This window comes from Chrysemys picta, chromosome 5, assembly GCF_011386835.1.
Source record: "Chrysemys picta bellii isolate R12L10 chromosome 5, ASM1138683v2, whole genome shotgun sequence".
In the NCBI taxonomy this organism is placed as follows: domain Eukaryota; kingdom Metazoa; phylum Chordata; order Testudines; family Emydidae; genus Chrysemys; species Chrysemys picta.
In genome coordinates, this window is record NC_088795.1 from 139,335,993 (window position 1) to 139,355,938 (window position 19,946).

Genomic DNA, 19,946 nt, shown 5'->3' on the forward strand with positions numbered 1-19,946 from the left:
TACATTTAAATGCTGCCTTTTATTCCAGTACATCATAAATAATATCATAGACTCATAGACTTTAAGGTCAGAAGGGACCGTTATGATCATCTAGTCTGACCTCCTGCACGACGCAGGCCACAGAATCTCACCCACCCACTCCGGTATCAAACTCCTGACCTATGTCTGAGCTATCAAAGTCCTCAACTTGTGGTGTAAAGACTTCAAGGTGCAAAGAATCCTCCAGCAAGTGACCCATGCCCCACTCTGCAGAGGAAGGTGAAAAACCCCCAGGGCCTCTGCCAATCTGCCCGGGAGGAAAATTCCTTCCCGACCCCAAATCTGGCGATCAGCTAAACCCTGAGCATGTGGGCAAGACTCACCAGCCAGACACCCAGGAAAGAATTCTCTGTAGTAACTCAGATCCCAGCCCACCTAACATCCCATCACAGACCATTGGGCATATTTCCCACTAATAGTCAAAGATCAATTAATTGCCAAAATTAGGCTCTCCCATCATACCATCCCCTCCATAAACTTAGCAATATATATACATAATGCTATTGAAATGCAGTGCACTTATTGCCTGCTACCCCCTTCTCGATAATGGGAGAGGGGTCATTTAGCCAAAGAAACTGGGGCAAATTCCTATGACGAAAAGTACCATGGGGTCTTTAATCTCCACTTAGCAGACTTGGCCTTTGTTTTTAATATCTTATTAGAAAAACCCTCTCCCACATACGCTGTAATCTGCATGTTTCTCAGTATGTGTCTACCTCACACAGCTGACCGGCGGAGTTGACCCTGCTGGGTTTTGAACTTATGGTTCCACAGAGTCTAGATATTCCCAACCTGGTGCTTTAGACTACTAAACCTTCCCCTCTGCTTATAATTCTGGAATATTTTCTCAGTGAGTAGTGCAGGCTCTTGATGTTACGATCATGCTTATTTGGATTAGGGCAATTAGCACAAAGAAAGCAAAGCAGATCTCCAGGACCCGCATTCTGGTTCAATGGATGCCTCTAATTGTTGTCATTTATGCTTGTTTACATGTTCAGTAGAAAAACTAAGACATTTTCATGGATAGATCACAAACAAAATACATCCTCGCTACCTTGTTGTTTTCTGTTCCAACCTTTGCAAGCCAAGGCACGTGTTAACAAGTGCACCTCATTACTGTAGACACAATTCTGCTCTACTCGGGTTCTCTGGTGTAAGATAGTACACATTACGCTGTAGTATTTACCCCAACTGTAAGCTTCTGCATTTAACCCATGCTCTTTATTAAAGCTGCCTGTTGGCTGTGACAGTAGTATTGACATTTCATGATGCAGTTGGGTGCACATACCCCCTTTCCTGGAAACTGAGCATAGCTATGTCTCGAGTGCTTTCAGCCTTCAGACACCTGGGGGGTTCCTAAATCAGCATGTAGCTTTCAAATCAAGGCCAACTTCTGAAAAGAAAGTGGTTTGTTAAAGCCGTTTGAGACTAGAGTCCATCAAAGCGATGGCTCAATTCCTGATCCCAGTCCCTCATCCTTTGCATCAGCAGGGACTCTGAGTGCTATGCCCACTGCATACTCTGCCTCTGCAGGAGAGGGGTGCCTCTGTGATGACAGCACTCTCCCCTCCTATGAGATTTAATGAAGCAGTGCTGGTTATTGTCTTGGTTTTGATCCAGCCCTGGGGTTATCCTCAGTGCGCTTTAAGGGACAAGAAGTCCAGCTTCTGGCTTTTCAGGACTTCCACTATTCAGAAGCCAGACGTATTTTTTTCTCTAAATGTAATCCAGTGCTTAGACCGCTATGGAGCCAGCTTCCTGTGGAGAGGGGTGCGTTAGTGTCATTAAGCTAAATCGGTGAAAAATAATCTTTGTAAGTCCCCTGCAATGCGTGAGGAGTGAAGGAGTGCCTTCCTACGGTAGGGCTTTACTAAACTGGTTTGAGTTGATTTGTTTTTAACTGCCACCGATTTTTTTTTTCCTGTAACCCTCTAATTTTTTGTTCTGTAGGTAGTTTGAACTAATAGATCGAGCAGATCACTAATCGCAGAGTGCATTTTTAAAATGAATTATTTTAAAATAAAATCTGATAGCGCAATGTTGCAGCATTTCAAAGATCCTGAAACCGGGTTTAAAGGTGGCTGTGGACAATAGTCATCCCAAATAACAAGGTTTCCTCTTGCCCGTCTGGATAGACAGAGAGAAACCATATTTTAACCTAGGTACCAGCTAGGTTTACGCTGTGGTTTCCATAACATGGCTATAGCATGTTTGTGTACAGAAAAAAAGATGAAAATTAGAAGTTATTTGTAACTTGTCTGGGACACACAGACAAACATGGCTACATTTTAGTGAATATGAGACAATGCAAAGTTTCTGAAATACCATCATGCAGTCTTCTGTGTGTCTCCCTCCCCCAGCTTGATTCTTCTCCTGTTCCAGTCGATGCGAAAACTGTCATTGGGGTGAATGGGTGCAGGACCAAACCTCCCATGAGTTTGAACATATTGCCCCTGAAGCCCAGCCAGACCTGGGAGATTGAGATTGTGAACGGGAACAGGATCACTTACATGGTTGTTCCCTGCTGGGCTGCCTCACCTGTTTTGCTTTGATATCCATGTGTTACTGGTACTTGCCTGTCCTTATAAAGGGTTTTTGAAATCCAAAACCTTTAAAAGAATGAGTATAAGAAAGGCAGTAATGTTTGGGGTATGTTGTTATCCAGGGACAAGACTGACCTTTGGTTAACCTGGGGAGTGCTGGTTAACTAGAGGCTGGGTAAAAAGAGTTATCTTATAATTACATGGTTTCTTGTGTGCTCTCAGTACTTTGAAAAGTAAGTGAAGCCAAAATACCCTGTGCCATAAATCCTTTAAACTGGCATGTTCATATTCACCTAGATGTCACTTGTTTAGTTACACTGGCTATGTTTGGCTTTGGGTTCACTTCACTTCAGACTTGGTTTTTAAAAATTACTATGATATACTTAGAGTTTTGCAATAGAAAAACCAGGCGTATGAAACATTGAAATTAGCAATAGAAAGCCCATCTCCAGAGGTAAGGGATTCAAACAGGCTTGTTTCCTGCACCAGATTTCCAGTGCACAGCTTCCAAAAGCCTTAATGGGAGTTGAAGTGTTTTCCCTTTAGGCTCAAATTTAAGTGAAACAATAGACTTTGCAATTATACGCTTCTCTCTTATTTCATGCACTGGCCACATTAAATCTCATAAGACTGCCCTTGTGCATGTGAAAAGGAATGCTGATTAACACCACATCTGCTTCAAAAGCCCTAGCTATCTTGCTACATGTAACCACAGGAGCAGCCCGATCTGCCTTAGAGGAAGGAGCAAGATCTTCAAATGGAATAGATTTCTCGTTGGTGTTTCTGGAATCCCTTTTCACAGTACTGTCACAGAAATTGCACTAAGAGTTGTTATTAGTTTATGCTATTTTAATTTATTCTTTTCAACAACAATCTGAGTGATCAAATACTGTAATAGTCAGCACTATAGAAACGACTGTGATTAATGATTATTTATGGAGCAGTGTAAATGTGCATAGCTTTTAACAAAAGTCTATTCAGAGACCTTACAGTCCAGATTAGACATAATAGAGGGCAAGCAAGGTGCTTACGTGGTTTTAGCTTGATTCTCAAACTTAGGAGGACCTTTGTCATTGTATTTTGTGAGTGGTAATAAGTGGAGTGAATCAAGCAAAATTCCAAGCCAAATATTTTCGCCTCCACACTTACCAGTGTAACTTTTACATGTTTTAAACTGTGTTGGAATTTACATACTTGTTTCTTATAAAAATGTAACATGAGTCTAAATCAGAGGTAGGCAACCTATGGCACGGGTGCCGAAGGCAGCATGCGAGCTGATTTTCAGTGGCACTCACACGACCCAGGTCCTGGCCACCAGTCCAGGGGGCTCTGCATTTTAATTTAATTTTAAATGACGTTCTTAAACATTTTGAAACTTTATTTATTTTACATACAACAATAGTTTAGTTATATATTATAGACTTATAGAAAGAGACCTTCTAAAAAGGTTAAAATATATTACTGGCACGCGAAACCTTAAATTAGAGTGAATAAATGAAGACTCGGCACACCACTTCTGAAAGGTTGCCGACCCCTGGTCTAAATGTTATGTGCCGGCCATATTGTTCACTGATCCTTTATAACCAGTTCTCCTAACCCTGTTCAGAAAGGAAATTCTGTCAAGTGGGAGTTGATGGCTCACAGGATTGGAAAGGGGATACTGTGCTTTTTTGCTTCTAAGTCACTAGTTTGAGTCTGGGCTCCATCAGTGACGTAAGTCAGGTCTCAGTCCCATTCCTAATAGACGTGTGCTCATCACAAAACCATGCTGCCCACTTTCTGACAATCTCAGCAAATAGTCAGAAGTCTAAATACACATGGAGATTGAACTAGTCACATTGACAGGGGTAATGTATGGGGAAGCTTGTGCCACTTCACGTAACGTAGCTGCTGTGTGGGTGGATACAGAACGTCATTATTGTGTACTGTCAATCTTTCACATAATACTTAGTTTAAGATTGTTTCGTAAAGTTGTTGCAATTTTTTTATAATATATTCCTGCTGGTTTGTCAGGGCAAAATGTCTGCCAGTTAAGGTAATAAAGGTTACTTTTTAAAAAATAAACATGGTTTGAGCTCTCTGAGTATACATTAGGGGAAAAAATCCACTTAATCAATTTTGTTTCCAATATGGCAGCTGCTTCATATTTAATGGAAAATCTGCCTTTTTCAAATGGAAAGAATACTACTCCCAAAGCAAATACAGAACAAAAGAGCATCATGAAAATGTCCTCTGTTTTTCTGGTTCTATTTTGGAATGGTGCTCACTGATGATGGTTGGGCAATGGGGGTGTTTCTATCTAAATGCAAATGTAAACATCTAGGAACAAAGAATTTAGATCATACTTACAGAATGGGGGACTGTCTCCTGGGAAGCAGTGACTCGGAAAAAGATTTGGGGGCCATGCTGGATAATCAGCTGAACAAGTGCTCCCAGTGCAACGCTGTGGCCAGAAGGGCAAATGCGGTCCTTGAATGCATAAACGGGAATCCCAAGTAGGAGTAGAGAGATTATTTTACCTCTGTATTCGGCATTGGTGTGACCACTGCTGGAATCCTGTGTCCAGTTCTGGTTTCCACAATTCAAGAAGGATGTGGATAAATTGGAGAGGGTTCAGAGAAGAACCACGAGAATGATTAAAGGATTAGAAAACTTTCCTGATAGTGGTAAACTCAGGAGCTCAATCTATTTAGCTTAACAAAGAGAAGGTTAAGGGAAGATTTTATTAAGGTTCATAAGTACCTACATGGGGAACAAAAAATTGATAATAGAAGACTCTTCAATCTAGTTGAAAAAGGTATAACCTGATCCAATGATTGGATGATAAAGCAATACAAATTCAGTCTGGAAAGAAAGTGTAAATTTTTCACAGTGAGAGTAACTAACCATTGGAACAATTTACCATGGGTTGTGGTAGATTCTCCATCGCTGACAATGTTTAAATCAAAATTGGATGTTTTTCTGAAAGATCTGCTCTAGGAATTAATTTGCGTAAGTTCTCTGGCCTGTGTGATACAGGAGTCGGACTAGATCACAATGGTCCCTTCTGGCCTTGGAATGTATGAATGGGTTTGATTCATTTCAAACCATTTGGAAAGGCTCACCCAGTTAGAGCACAAGAGGAAGTCTACTTGAACAGTGGAAGATTTCACTCTCCTAAATATTTTCCATAGTGTAAACGGGATTGAGAAGATTTGTAGATGGCCTCAGACTTTCCGTATGTAAACAGACTCATTCAATGCAGTTTTTTTAATTTGAAATGCTTTTCAGTCATAGGTGACTGGAGACCCCAACAGTTGGACCTTTGTGTTTCTCCAATAATTCCCTGGCACCTTCATCCTAAAATCTCAAAGCACTTGACAGACGTGAATGAATTTAGTTTCTCAGCTCCTTAGTGGAGCAGGGTAAGTGTCCCCTCTGTAATATGAGTGAGCAAGATGATGCACATAGAGGCTATGTAGTGAGTCTGTGGTGGAGCCAGGAATAGAATTCCTGTCTCCTGAGTCTGAGACCGGAGCCTTATCCACAATACCTTCCTTCCTTAAGTTTTGTTTGTGTAAGAATTTAGTGCTGTGGAAAAGTGTTATTGACAGCTCATGAGATGGAAATCCCTTATTTCTCCACAGTCCAGTTGACAGCATGGAGAATAGGCCATGCGAGTTTCCTTCATGCTGCCATGGCAGCGTGTGTCAACCCTGATCTGGAGGCACCACTTGAGAAGGGAGTTCCGTTGCCATGGCTCGCTGAGTCCTTAGCTTCTCTGCTGAGACTTGCATCAAGAGTGTCAGTCAGTGCCAGCTGTGATGTGAACGCTTCCAGGTCCCATGTCTTATAGTCAGGAGAACAACACTTACCTGAGAAAATGGGCTCCGTATCTTACATTTTAAATCCATCCTCATCTGCTGAAACAATTAAACTAAAGTCCCTAGTTTTAGAACTCCCAAGATATAGTTAAAAGAACAGGAGTACTTGTGGCACCTTAGAGACTAACAAATTTATTTGAGCATAAGCTTTCGCGGGCTAAAACCCACTTTCATGCAATGGAAAATACAGTAGGAAGATATATATCTAGAGAGAGAGAGAGACACACACACACACACTAGGAGCACAATTTACATGCCTGATGTTTGTTTTAAAAAATCATCCCTCTAATGTTTTTGAGATGGCATTAAAGAGACCATAGTCAAGTAGTTTACTTTTATAGGTGTTTGTTTGCCTGTAGGTCACTGGTTTTTACTGAGCCTGTTGATAATGATTTACGTTGATAATGATTGAAAGTTATTTCTGCTAAAGAAAGTTTTTAGTTTAAGCCAACGTCATACTGGGTAGGTCTCCAGATAGGAGCCTAACCCTGGGTATTGGAGGCAGAAGCAACTTGAAGGAGGCATCTTGATCTTCAGTGATTCAAGAATAATTGAGTGATTTAAAAAAAAAAAAAAGTCAAGCTACTATCGGAAATGTAGAGGAGTATTGGGATGGAGCAAAGAGGGACAGGAAGCCCTTGTTCAGAGAAGACTAACGTGAAGATTGTAACTGCTTTTCTTGGTCCCAACCTGTTCCCCTAATCTGAGCCTTTTGGGCTGCACCTCTCTTCCTGCAAATACCAAACACAGCTCAGATTTGTCTATTGGACTCAAGGGCTCGACCGTTCCCCTTTGGGGCTTGCACCAGGTTCTCTACCTCCAGTGGCACAAAGAGAGCAGAGATTCAGCACTCCTGCCTTAACATACCAATTGCTAATTGTCCAGAAAGCCCTTTTCAGTGTTGTCGTTATTTACATGTTACTTAAAATTTTAAAGCTGGTTTTGAGGTAGCAAGGAGCAAAATTTCCCCATCACCCCTTTTGCAATGCTACTGTCCTTTAACGGATAAAAGTGTGTGAGGCTTTATTTCCAGAACAGGAGCACCGTTCCATCTCTCTGTTGCCTCCTTGCTTCCCCACCATGGCACAGTAGAGTGAAGAAAGCAAGTCTGTGGTCAAGAAGTGAACCTTCCTCCATCTGCCAGGAGACCTTCTCTCAGGAACACATAAAGGGTGCTCTGCCACAACTACTCTCTGCCTGCAGACCCCCGCTCCCCAAGAGAAGAGACTGAGAGCATGCACAGCTTTGTTGTTATTGTTGTTTGCTTCTTCTCAGACTACCTAAAACTCCTCTGGAGGTACCTCCATCAGGGCATCTACTGTCCTTTCCAGGTCTTGGGAGTCAACAAACCAGACTGTCCTTAGCCATCAAGGACTCTTCAGGGCTAAGTCCAAAAATTGCTCCCCTCTCTGTCTCTAAAGGGAAAGGTCCAGAGTCTTATCCAGGTTCTTAGGTGAGTAATCAAGTAACTTGGTAAGGAATGGCATCCTGGCTGTCGTCCTTCCCAGGAGGCGGTCTCCCTGCCACTTCCTCTCCAGTTAGACGTAGGATGATGAGGAGCATGGGGGCTCAAGATCCCTTCCGCCTCTCCACTCCCAAAAAAGGACCCCAATAAATCTGAGTCAGAGAAGCAGGCTTGGTTCTATTTTTCTAAGTAGGTTTGAAACCATTTGGAGGAACGTTGTAGCCATCACTGAAATCCAACTAGAAAAAAAGGGTGAGCAGGCTAAATCCAAGGGCAAATATCACCCATCCACAAACAAAACAGAATGTGTCATCCACATTCATTCTGCCTTCAAACAGGCCTTTAGAGACTAGTGCAAAACCCCTGAGAAGGGGAAAGAGACTTAGTCATCAGGTCCTGAAATTCTGTGGGGTCCTGGAACCAAAGGAGTTTCTTTTCACAAGCCATAAGGTTGACACAACCATGGCATACCTAAGCAAAGGACTTGGTTGTTTCTTTCAGGGGAGATTTCTTCCCCGAAGACTTTGCACATGGGAAGAATTAAACATTCAAACTTTCTATGAACTTAGGGCCTTGTTCTGCACCTATTGAATTAATGACAACGCTCCCATTGAATTCAGTCGTGTAGCATCTTGCCCTTAGCCATCATTGAGCACAGCTGCTATTGACCAATTAAAAGATGTGGTTTAACAATAACCAGTTTATAAGGATTAGAAAACTGCATGTTCAGAACAATCTGTTCCATGCAACTTTTAGCACCAGTGAGGAGCAAAGTAACAGATGATACCTTGAACTCTCTTCATGTTTATAGGCAAAGGAGAACTGGTTATGATGGACCAGTCTGGCAAAACAGTCCCAGCTTTCTCCTGGCTTACTAGACCTTCTTTCCCCTCACAATTGAGGATGAAGAACAATGGATCTTCCAATGTGCTGTTATAGAACTTGTTCAATTAAACTTTCAACCTGGTGGAATGTCCCAGGATAGATTCATTTGACAGAACGTGGAAAATTTGAAACTGTCATTAGGAGCGCCAGAACTTAGTCATGAGACCTGCTAGGCCTTTCCCGAGCCATCTTTAAAGATCAGAGGAGTTAGCTTTTGTCTTCCGCCCCATCAGAATTAGACGCAGATACTCATCCCTTTAACAGATCACATTGGAATGAATTCAGCAGTTTTGGCAGCCTTTCTATCACCCTGGCTGCCTTTCTATAACACTGCTGCGGAGCATTCCACAGGTGCATTTCACTCTGATTCTTGGAGCCCCAGCATTTGCACAGTTTGATTTGACTTTGCAAGTCAGTGGCTGCCACCTTCAAATCTGTATCTGACTGTCTAGCCCAGGGACATAAATGCACCAGCCTCTCTCTCTCTTTTGGTCCCCCCTTTTTTTTAACTGCCTTTTACTTCACCATGTGATCACTCACTCTTAAAGCAAAACATGGAAATTTAACACAAAATATTCCGTCAATGTTATGTTAGGATAGTGATACTCACTCCTCAGTGGTTCAGGAGCCAAGGTAGTGATCAACATTACCCAGAAGAGCCACAGTCGTGTGAATGACGGGAAATATTTAGTGTTTTTTATTATTCTCACAGCAAATGAGTTAATAACGTAGTGCAAGTTGATAACTGAATTGGTTAATAACATAGTAAAAGCATCCTGATTGGTTAATAACTTAGACTGGTTAATAGTTAAATCACACAGGGTTCTAATATCACATACTGCAAAGAGCCACAGGAGATCTATTAAAGAGCCACTTGTGGCTCGAGAACTGCAGTTTGACTATCACTGTGTTAAGATCTAGAATTTAGCTGTGCAAAAATCAGGAAATTCATCATTAAAATTCCCAGAGGACTTTATACAAATACACACATACAACATGGGAAATAACTGGCTAGGCAGCAGTGGTGCCGAAAAGGATCTGAGAGTTATAGTGAATCACAAAATGAATACGAGCTAGCAGTCTGATGCTGTTGCAGAAAGCGGCAAATGTTAATACATCCCAGAATGACAGGAGTGTCATATGTAAGACGTGGGAAATAATTGTCCTGCGCTACTCAGGACTTCTGAGGTCTCAATTGGAGTACTGTATTGTCTTCAGGGCACCACACTTTCAGAAAGAAGTGGACAACTTGGAGAGAATATAGAGGAGAGCAACAAAATTGGTAAGAGGTTGGGAAAAGGTGACCTATGAGGAAAGGTTAAAAGAACTGGACATGTTTAGTCTAGAGAAGAAAAGGAGGGCAGGGGGGACTTAAATCTTCAAATATGTAAAAGGTGTTATAAAAAGGTTGGTGATCAGTTGTTTTCCCAGGGGGGGATAGTTCAGTGGTTTGAGCATTGGCCTGCTAAACCCTGGGTTGTGAGTTCAATCCTTGAGGGTGCCACTTAGGGATCTGGGGCAAAATCAGTACTTGGTCCTGCTAGTGAAGGCAGGGGGCTCAACTCAATGACCTTTCAGGGTCCCTTCCAGTTCTAGGAGATAGGTATATCTCCATATATTTTATTTTATTTTTTATGTCCACCAAAGGTAGGATGAGATGCAATGGGCTTAGTTGGCAGCAAGGAAGATTTCGGATCGATATTATGAAAAACTTTCTAACTATAGGGATAATTAAGCACTGGAAGAGGTTACCTAGGGAGGTTAGGGAGTTCCTGTCATTAGAGGTTTCTAAGAACATGCTAGACAAACCCCTGTCAGGAATGGTCTAGATATACTTGGTCCTATGTTCATAAAAATCCTGAATAATACAAGTGATTGTTGTGGCAGGGGAAGAGGCAGATTGCAGAGTCAGGTCAGAAGCAGCTCTTTCCTGCTAGCAAACAGGAAGCACTGCATCAACCATTAACAGCTCAGGATATTTCCCGGTGAGTTTCCTGTGCTGCTCAGAACACAATGTTGCTTGTGATGTAGCCATGGTGGCTGGATGGGGGCAGAGTGATGTGTACATGGGGAAAGAGTTCTGTTTGCATTTCAGATTGAAAACAAACCCCATGGGTTTTGAACACTTACTTTAGGCAGTGCTGCTCTCTGCCAGGCAGGGACTGGTGCTGTGGTAGACCCTGTTAAACTAGACAGACAAGACTTGGTGTTGCATTGCTGCCCTGCAGCCAGCCCGCTATAGACTCAGCTGCGTCCCAGGTGCAGTCACGCAGCACTCACTTACTGGCAAATTCAGGCCGCGTATCCTGGCATCCACCCTCCTTCTGCTGTCTGGTATAACAAACACTCCCTTGCCCCTTTAAGGAAGTAAGGGCACTCTAATGTATAGACATATATAACCAAACCCCAGTTTAATCGTGTCCCACCCCTAACATTTTGTTACAAATTAATGAAATTCAGGTGTTGGGCAGCGACCAAACTGGCAAGTCTGAGGTCACTTCAAGTCCTTGTCTCCGTCTTCATTGTTGCACGTTGTTACTGGGCTGCCTTTCAGTTCTGAGAAATCTTCCAAGTCTTTACTTTGAAAATAAACAAGCATTTTGTACAAGCCCTTTTCTTGGCTAAATTACTAGCCAGTCAGGAACACTTAGTTTTGAACCACCATGATTGTAGAAGTCTTAACACAACCTATGGAACTCTCTTCCCTCGCATTTCAAACCCATGGCGTGTTGCCTTCAGGTTACATGATTGACACAGAGGTTTTTACGCTTGTTAACAGAGTTAGGTGTGCATCTGAGGAACCCCTTCCCTTCCCCTGCAGTGATGTAGGTAGTGGCAGCATGCTCCTTGATTGCATGTTAAGATTAATGGGTATTTATTTTAACAGCCATTCAGTTTCAGTAGCTTTTAATGAGTCCTTTGATAGCAAGTTCCTTAATTAACAAGGCAGCCTTTCAGCTTTCCCCTTCTCTAATTGTTAACATATTTGCTATTTTCAAACAAATATGCTACCGTGAATAATACCAACGTTCTGCAGTTACCGTGCTGACCTTCCCCATGGTGATTATTCTGCCCCTTGGGTTCTTAAGGGTTTAATCTACCGCCCAAGGATGAAATACAAATGAAATTAGATGATTTCATGCCTGATTTCCTGAAACATGATTGACTCAGCAGGGATTTGCAGGCTCTGTCGGAGGTAGCCTGTGAACTGCATGCTTGAAGGTTTGCCTGGTTTCACGTTAACCCTATTGGAAGGCTCTGTGGTGCGCAGCTGCTGGAAGAGTTCTGTTCTTGCACCTGATCCATGGGCAGACTTCCAGTTGGCCATACTGGGTGTGACATCCATGGATAGGAGGGAGATCTGTAAAGGGCAGGAGTTTCCCCTTGAGAAGATGTCATGTAGATCTAGACCACAGAGGTGAAACAATGGTTATGAAACATGCATTGAACTAGATTGCACTGAAGGACATGAACTGAGCGATTCATTTGTAAAATAAGAGTAAAATGCCATAATTACTGGAGTTTAAAAACCAAAACCCATGAACCCCACTCCAATGATGTATTTGGGGGGAGGAGGACCAGCACTTTATTTAGAGTACTAACCACTTAGTAACTGAGTAATGCCGAGCATTGAAATCAAAAGGGGCAAACCGGCAGACATTCAGGCGTCTCAAGGATTGTATTTTGTAAACTTTCGCCTATGGCTCTGGTTCCCTGCCCCAAATTCAGTTAATTTTTTATGAAGTTTGTAAAGGTTTGAATAAACAGTTGATACAACAGTGGTTTTCCTGGAAGACTTTATTAATATATTAGTCCCCTCAGCTTTCCGTCAAGTCATTGAATAACTTATTGGTAACTTTGATCTAGACAAAGTTTTTCTGTATACTTCATTCAAAGCGCTCATGTCCTTGGTTATACTTAATCTCCCCCGCCTGCACGGCCCCCTTGTCACTTAAAAAAAGATTGTTCTTGGCCTGGAAGTGTTGGCGAGCTTGGAAGGGCTCCATTGTAAAAGCATTTCCTATGAAATGCCTATATGCCAACACTGAGGCTGATTGGACAGCTGCCCTGGAGAGGATAATGGGGATCAGAGCCTGCTGTTGTTTAAACCCATGCAACTGCCCAGCCGTCAGGGAAGTTGCCTGTGAGATCACCTACTGGGATGCCTACATGCAAAAATTAAACGTTGGTCTGCCCTGCCCTTCTGGATATGGAGGCATATTGTGGCTTCTTCTGAAATCTAGCAGCACCACTGGTGAGTTAGCTCGAGACAGAGATGTAGTTTGTAGCTATTCTGCCTGACCAGAGGCATCCTATTTGAAGGGTCCTATACTCTTCCAAAGCACTTATACCATTGCACAGATGCTGTCATCATTAATGGAGGACTGGTGGAGAACATGGCAGTCAACGTAACGGTTTCCCCTCTAGAAATTGAAACAAGCTATCAAGTATATGGCATATGCCTACTGATCCTGTGCCTGGCTGGGAGCCTTGAGAGAGGAAGAAGGGAGTCTTTGCTCCCCCTGGGCTAAATATATTACTTGTGCATCACTCTGAGCCCCTAGAAAATCTGTGAAAGGAGCTACCTGTGTTAGGTGGTGTAATAGAGGCAGAAAAAAAGCATTAGAAGTTTCTAGGGTAAAGACGCATTTAGTGCAGTTGATGGCCAACAACGTTAAACTGAATGCATTCCAAACACAAGCATGAACATCCTGTATCATTTACTTTGGGCATATATATGGCTAAGAGGAATTTTTAGATTTATAATCAGATTTTAAAAACCCCAAGAATTTTGGAGGGGATATTAACCTCCATACTTCAGGGCATAATTAATCAGTGTCTAATTAAGTTGGGGTTAGGAAAAAAGCTTTCAATGTGGTCAGGTTATTCTGTAATGGCAAGGTTTTCTTGAGCCTTCCTCTGATGCGGATACCGGCTACTGTCAGAGACAGGATACTGGAGAAAACTGGGCGCTGCTCTGATCCAGTGTGGTCATTCCTACATTCGTATAGATCAACAGTTGCGTCCTACCCAGGGTAAAGGGGAGGAGGAGGAGAGATGGAATCTTTGGTCCAATAGCCACTAAAGCTCAGGTGGTTTATAACTGGGCTAATTGATTTTTTTATTTAGAAAATATTTATAGTTACATTTTTACAAAGCCAAAAAATGATGGATCTAAATTACCTGACTTTGTATATGTTTTAAAATCCTTTTAAGACCGTGAGCTCTCTTTTACGTGCGGAATTTAATCTTATTTAAATGAATAAACATCTTTAGATGTCAGGGCTGTGGAAACCAAAGGCCTTTTTCTCGACTAGGGAGGTAGCTCTACTGAGTTCAGTGGGGTTGTGCCCACTGACCCCGGCAGTGTGTTTGGCCCCAAGCATCCCCTGCATGAAAAATGAGTGGCCAGGGAGAATTTGCTGAAAGTGGCTATTGTGTTTATTTCTTCTTCAGATTTCAGTTAGTGTCTGTGAAATGAAATGGTGCTAGAAAATCTCTTGGGGCAGCAAAAAATCTTTGTTTGAAGGTTCAGTAAAGAAACTGTTGTGCTATCAAGCTGTAATAATAAAATTACCTTTCCCTCCTTAATTCCTTGCACTCCGCTTATTGACTAGATACCTGAGCACAAGATTTTGCTCTTTTGCCTCAGAGCAACATCATGTCACCCACTCTTCATTATGTAAGCCCTGCTGGCCAAAAGAACACGTACAACGTGGTAGGCATGTTGACAGCAATTGTCCTAAATACCTATAAGCCATTCATGCTCCTTCCCAGTTCAGTTTGCTTGTATGGTTTTTAGGCTCAGATGGGGTGGGTATTCCTAGCCAATACCATTCAAAAGACAGCCAAGAATTCTCTAAAGGGGATTTCTGGGTTTCCTTACACTTTCATAGTATTTGCTAGTTTTATTCCCTTGATTTTTGCCCATAGTGTGTCCAGTTGCTGGAATTGGAATTGACGTTACTAAGTTTTCACATCAGGACAGTACTCTTGTGAAAAGTGTGGCAGGATCTTCGTCCAGGAGTGGCCAAGATATTTTTATTTTACATCTTAAGTGAAAGATAGCAGCAACCACAAGTGCCCGTTAGTGCCAGCTTGTGTTATCCGCACAAGTTTAGAGTCCTTTCCTCCTCCTCTGGGTGCAGTGACCCTCGACGGGTTAATGGGACCTTTTCCCAGTGGAAGAGCCTTTACACAGTAAATATCCTTAATGTATGTTTATTATCAATTAATCAACAGAGTACATACTCCAAGCATCTAATGCTCGCCACTCCCAATAAAGCAGATGGACATCTCCCAATGGTCAGTCGGGATTGGATTTTGCCTGGGGCTCCGGGGTCGTGCAGGATATAAGCGTTCTGGCAGCTTTTGGTCATGAGCTGTGTCCTGGAGTTAAGTTCCAACAAGCGTCTCTTTTGACCCTCATTATATAGTTAAAATGAGTCCTTCATCCAGTATTTCTCACATGCAGCCACCAGGGGCTTTTCATGTGGCCACAGCTTCCTGGGTGGTGATTGGGGGGAGGGGCAAAGCAGCGGCCCCTCCCCCAGGGCCGTCAGCTGGTGCATGTCCCCTTCTGGAGCCACAGACACTGTAGAAGCAGGCAAGCAGTGTGAGTTCCCCACCTTCCCAGGGGCAGTGCTGAAGCCCTGGCATAGTGGGTGGCAGGCTCTGGCCGGACGGCAGCGGTCTCCGGCTCCCAGCCCCAGGGATCCAGTCCCGGACTCACCCCCTGCACATCACCCCTGGCCCCTGCTGCCTCTTCCAGTCCCCAGCCATGCAGCAGGACCCCAGACTCCAGCTCTGGGCTCACCCCCAGCCTCCCATCACCCCAAGCCCCACTGCCGCCTCCAGCCCCCACATTGCCCCTGGTTTCCCTGCCTCCCTATCCAGGGCTTAATTTGTCACCCAGTTTGCTGGGGCTGGGTAAGTCTGCTGTGAAAAGTGATATTAACAAATATCACTTTTCACAGTAGCAGCCTCGCTAGCTAACAAGTCTTAAAAAAAAAAAAAAAAAAAAAAAATCAACCAAAAAAAACAAAACGTGCAAAGCACCTTCTTTGTGTTTGTTCTGTTTTGGTCCAGTAAATAGAGATAACTGTAAATTTTTTTTATTACTGAGTCTGCAAAAAAACCCTACATAAATAAATGTCAATGATTTGGACATGTATATGTGCATATTTATTTGTTTTTCCTAACGTTAATTAAATATTTTAGGGAAAAAATGTCAGAGTGGCCACCAGCAAGAGTTAGTGGCCGCACTCTGAGGCCACCAAAAAATGTGTTGTGAGAACCCCTATACTTAAAACATGACTATGCAATAAATCTAACCAATCGTAACCCCTAATGGACTAAAACAATTTCTCTAGCAACAGCAAAACCTCATAGTTTCTACTTATCAGCAAAAGCAACTTTTAACAAGAAACTCAGCTATCGAGTAAGAAACTTGCAGAAACTCAAGTTAGCTTGTCCTTATTCCCTTCCAGTCTCATGAATCTGTGACTTTACTGCATCTCTCCCTGTTAGTAATGCTTCAACTGGTATCGTCTATCTACCTAAGCCAAGACTGAATTTTCCCGACTATAGTTTTTATTTCCAACGTATGGTGGCTGAACATACAAAATGGCTGCGGGTTATGCTATGTCCATACAGAAGATGGCTGCAGGTCATTTCGGGTCCAGGCCTCTTGTGACACTTGGAGCATGGATTCAATGCCGACTCACAAAGAAGAGCATACTGAACTGCCACCAACATGCCTCTTAAAGAACCGTAGGCAATAGGGTAACATACCAACAGTGGTATGGCTATGGTATAGCTGACAAGATGAGCTTCATGGCAGAATACCTGATGAATGTCCCAGGGCAGTTCAGATCACCATCTTCCGTCTACATAGAGAAAGAAAACTTCAATAATGGCTTTCAAACATTAAAAGGTTATTTTTTGTACATCCAGAACAGAAGAGGACTTGTCATCTAATGGATTAAAATGGTTCTGGGATTCAGGACACCTAGGTTCTGTTCCCAGCTCTGCCTGCAACTTCACTATGTAGCTTTGGGCAAGTTTCTCAACTTCTGGGTGCTTCAGTTACGCCATGTGTCAAATGGAACTCTTCCCCTCCTCTGTAAAGAACTTTGAGAATTACAGGTGGAAAGTTCTGTAAGGGCTCAGTCTTGCCCCACTGACTTCAATGGCAGTTGGATCTGGCCTGACAGGTACAAAGTAGTATTATTTGTATTTCTCATTAAAGAATAATGCTCTTAACACCTGATTTCCTTGTAAAACAGAGCGAGAGCGCACGTTACATTTTTTAAATGATCTCATGTTTCAAAATGTTGGCCCCAATGTACAACTTACCGCTGTCTGTCCTTTCTGACAGCTTTGTTTATATCTGTCAATTAAAGCTAGAATGAAATTGTGAACAAATAGAGCTGAGTTGCCAGGGCATAATAAAACCCAAGCGACTGTTCTCAATAATGAAGAAAAATAGCCCTGAAATAGTTTTGTGATTACCACTAGGTTTGGAAATGAGAAATTGGCACAAGTGATCTTTAAATCACAGACTGTGTCAAAATGGTACAAATACATGATAAAATGTAAAAGCCTTTGGCTCTACCTGACAACACAGTTCCCATGTTTCATGTTAATTTTAATAAAGCTGTTTGTTTTGAGGTGAGTAATGAATGCTCATGGACATTGGGAACAGCAATAAACAATAGGAGACATATATAGTGTATTTTCTCCATAATGGATGGACCAGCATCTTACCAGAAGGAAAATCCCCCTGCAGAAGATGAATGAAACCCAACAATGGTTGTCGCTTGCAAGATATATTAAGATTATATGGATTAATTTTAAAAACAGATTATTCTAAAACTGTCAGGAAAACTTACTAGCACAGGCATTAAAATCTACTTGCCTGTCCTTACTCCAGTGGTGAAAATATCTCATGATCCTTTGCTCAGCCATCAAAAAAAAACCAAAATTCTGTCCCCATTTGGGAAGGGGAGTAGAATTTTGGGAAGCTGCCATAAAAACCAGCTGTTCTGTAACTATGTCCCCGTTTTTATTAAAACATACTTATTTAATGTTTTCATAGATTCATAGATTCTAGGACTGGAAGGGACCTCGAGAGGTCATCAAGTCCAGTCCCCTGCCCGCATGGCAGGACCAAATACTGTCTAGACCATCCCTGATAGACATTTATCTAACCTACTCTTAAAAATCTCCAGAGATGGAGATTCCACAACCTCCCTAGGCAATTTATTCCAGTGTTTAACCACCCTGACAGTTAGGAACTTTTTCTTGCTCTTGCATTTGTTAAATGTTGATTGATGATGATGATGCTTAGATGATTTCAGTGTCCAGTCGTCTAAAATTGTATCTAAAAATTACACAAATTTGGAGAACTTTTATATAGAAGAACTTCAGCCGTCTGTGGAGTCAAACACAGCAGCTTTTGAAGTCTATATAGCAGTACTACAAACCAGTTTAGGGCAGGAAATGAAGCAAAATATTGCATACAGCTGAAAATGATGGCGGTATCCCGGTAGGAAAAAAAAGTGTCACAAGGTCTTTAATGACCATAGGTTGAAATATTTGAAATGTGCCCCTCCAGCAGCACAGAACTCACTACTGTGCTGAGGCATTGGTTCAATTCTGAATCACAAGGTCGAGTGCTACCTATTGAATTGCTAATACCATTTCCTTTAGCATCTTGAACCTGCTTAATCTGTGTGTGCTGCAATTTAAGCACGAGCTAGTATGAGAGCAAAATATTAGTTTCTGTGGATTAACGGAAACATCGTAGTTGTAAAAGAGTTCATATACATAGATAACACTATTTAAAACGTTAATTAGGTCTACACATTGACCTCCCAAGATCAGATTTTGTTTCTTTGGTTTCTTCTCAATCATACTGAGGTTTGCTAAAATACTCCATCATACACAGTAATACGTGCCTTTTTCATTTCTCAGCTATACGACAGCAATGTTATCTGCCTGGGCATGAAACCATCAGCCTTTGGGGAATTCCAGCTACTTCAGAACATGGCAGCATAGTTCCTCAGCAACACAGGCCCGTGCAAGTATATTAGAACTATCGTCCACTCTACGCTAGCATCTCAGAGATCTACTGCCAAACTCAAGGCATTAGGTCTTACCTTCAGGCATATTCAGGCCCAAGGACATCTTAAAAAGTCACCTGAAGCTCTAGGATGAGGACAATAGTCAGCTCGACTCCTCAGGCAGAGTGGAACTGACTACCGCAAAGGTTAAGCTTGTCTGTGCAATGACAGCTTTCTTAGGTGTTGGTCCAACTCTCTGGAATGAAGGACCTCAGGATCGAGAACCATCACCAACTTCTCCACCGTTCACTCCAAGTGCAAGGTGCACTTCTTTGATCAGCCTTTTGTTAATAGCATAGGGTGTGTGTGTGTGTGTGTGTGTGTGTGTTTATATATAATATAAGCTTAATTTTTTTAAATATCCACACAGTTTCCTCATAGAGAGAGGAAGGGAGAAGAAAAAAGCCATGTAACAGATATTAGTCAAGTTGTATAGGACATTTCTGGCAGGCACTCAACTACCATGATGATAAAGGCTGTAGAAGAATCTGAACAGAATACTGTGGGGAGCCATAGGACTGAGGTCACCCCATATCACTTCTCTAGGACTCCTGTGGCCAAAGGAGTGACTTGACAGGCTCTAAAGAGAGCTTCGTCTAGCTTTTCTTAGCCAGAGAAGGTTTGAAATGTAGAGTGGCAGTGAATCTTCAATTGATACAAAAAACCTTAAAAACCAACCCTGCTTCCATTAGAATTAAGTGGAACTTTTGCCACTGGGAGTTGAAAAGTAGCTGGAAAACCTGAGAACAAACCAGGCAAGCAAAACCGGTTAGATTATTAAAGAAAGCACATCAAGAAAAAATGCATTAGATTGAGACTATGGGGTATGATAAATGTGCAGGGAAAAGAAACGTACTTGCCCCACCTTGTTGCTTTGGTCTGTAGACGGTGGCATCCTTGGAAGTCTGCTTAGTGGTTAGCATTCCCCTCTAGTGGGTGGGGAAATCTGTTTGCCCATCAAAACACCCTATCCACATCTATCTTCTGGTGCAATGTCCTTCTCAACTTTAGGATCTTAGTCAAG

The 19,946-nt window shown here is 42.3% G+C and overlaps 1 protein-coding gene across 5 annotated transcripts in view; it reads left to right on the forward strand.

The window, feature by feature from the left end:
* The window catches only part of EXOC6B (exocyst complex component 6B), a 442,104-nt gene that overhangs the window by 286,200 nt on the left and 135,958 nt on the right, over positions 1 to 19,946 (forward strand). The window lies entirely within an intron of this gene.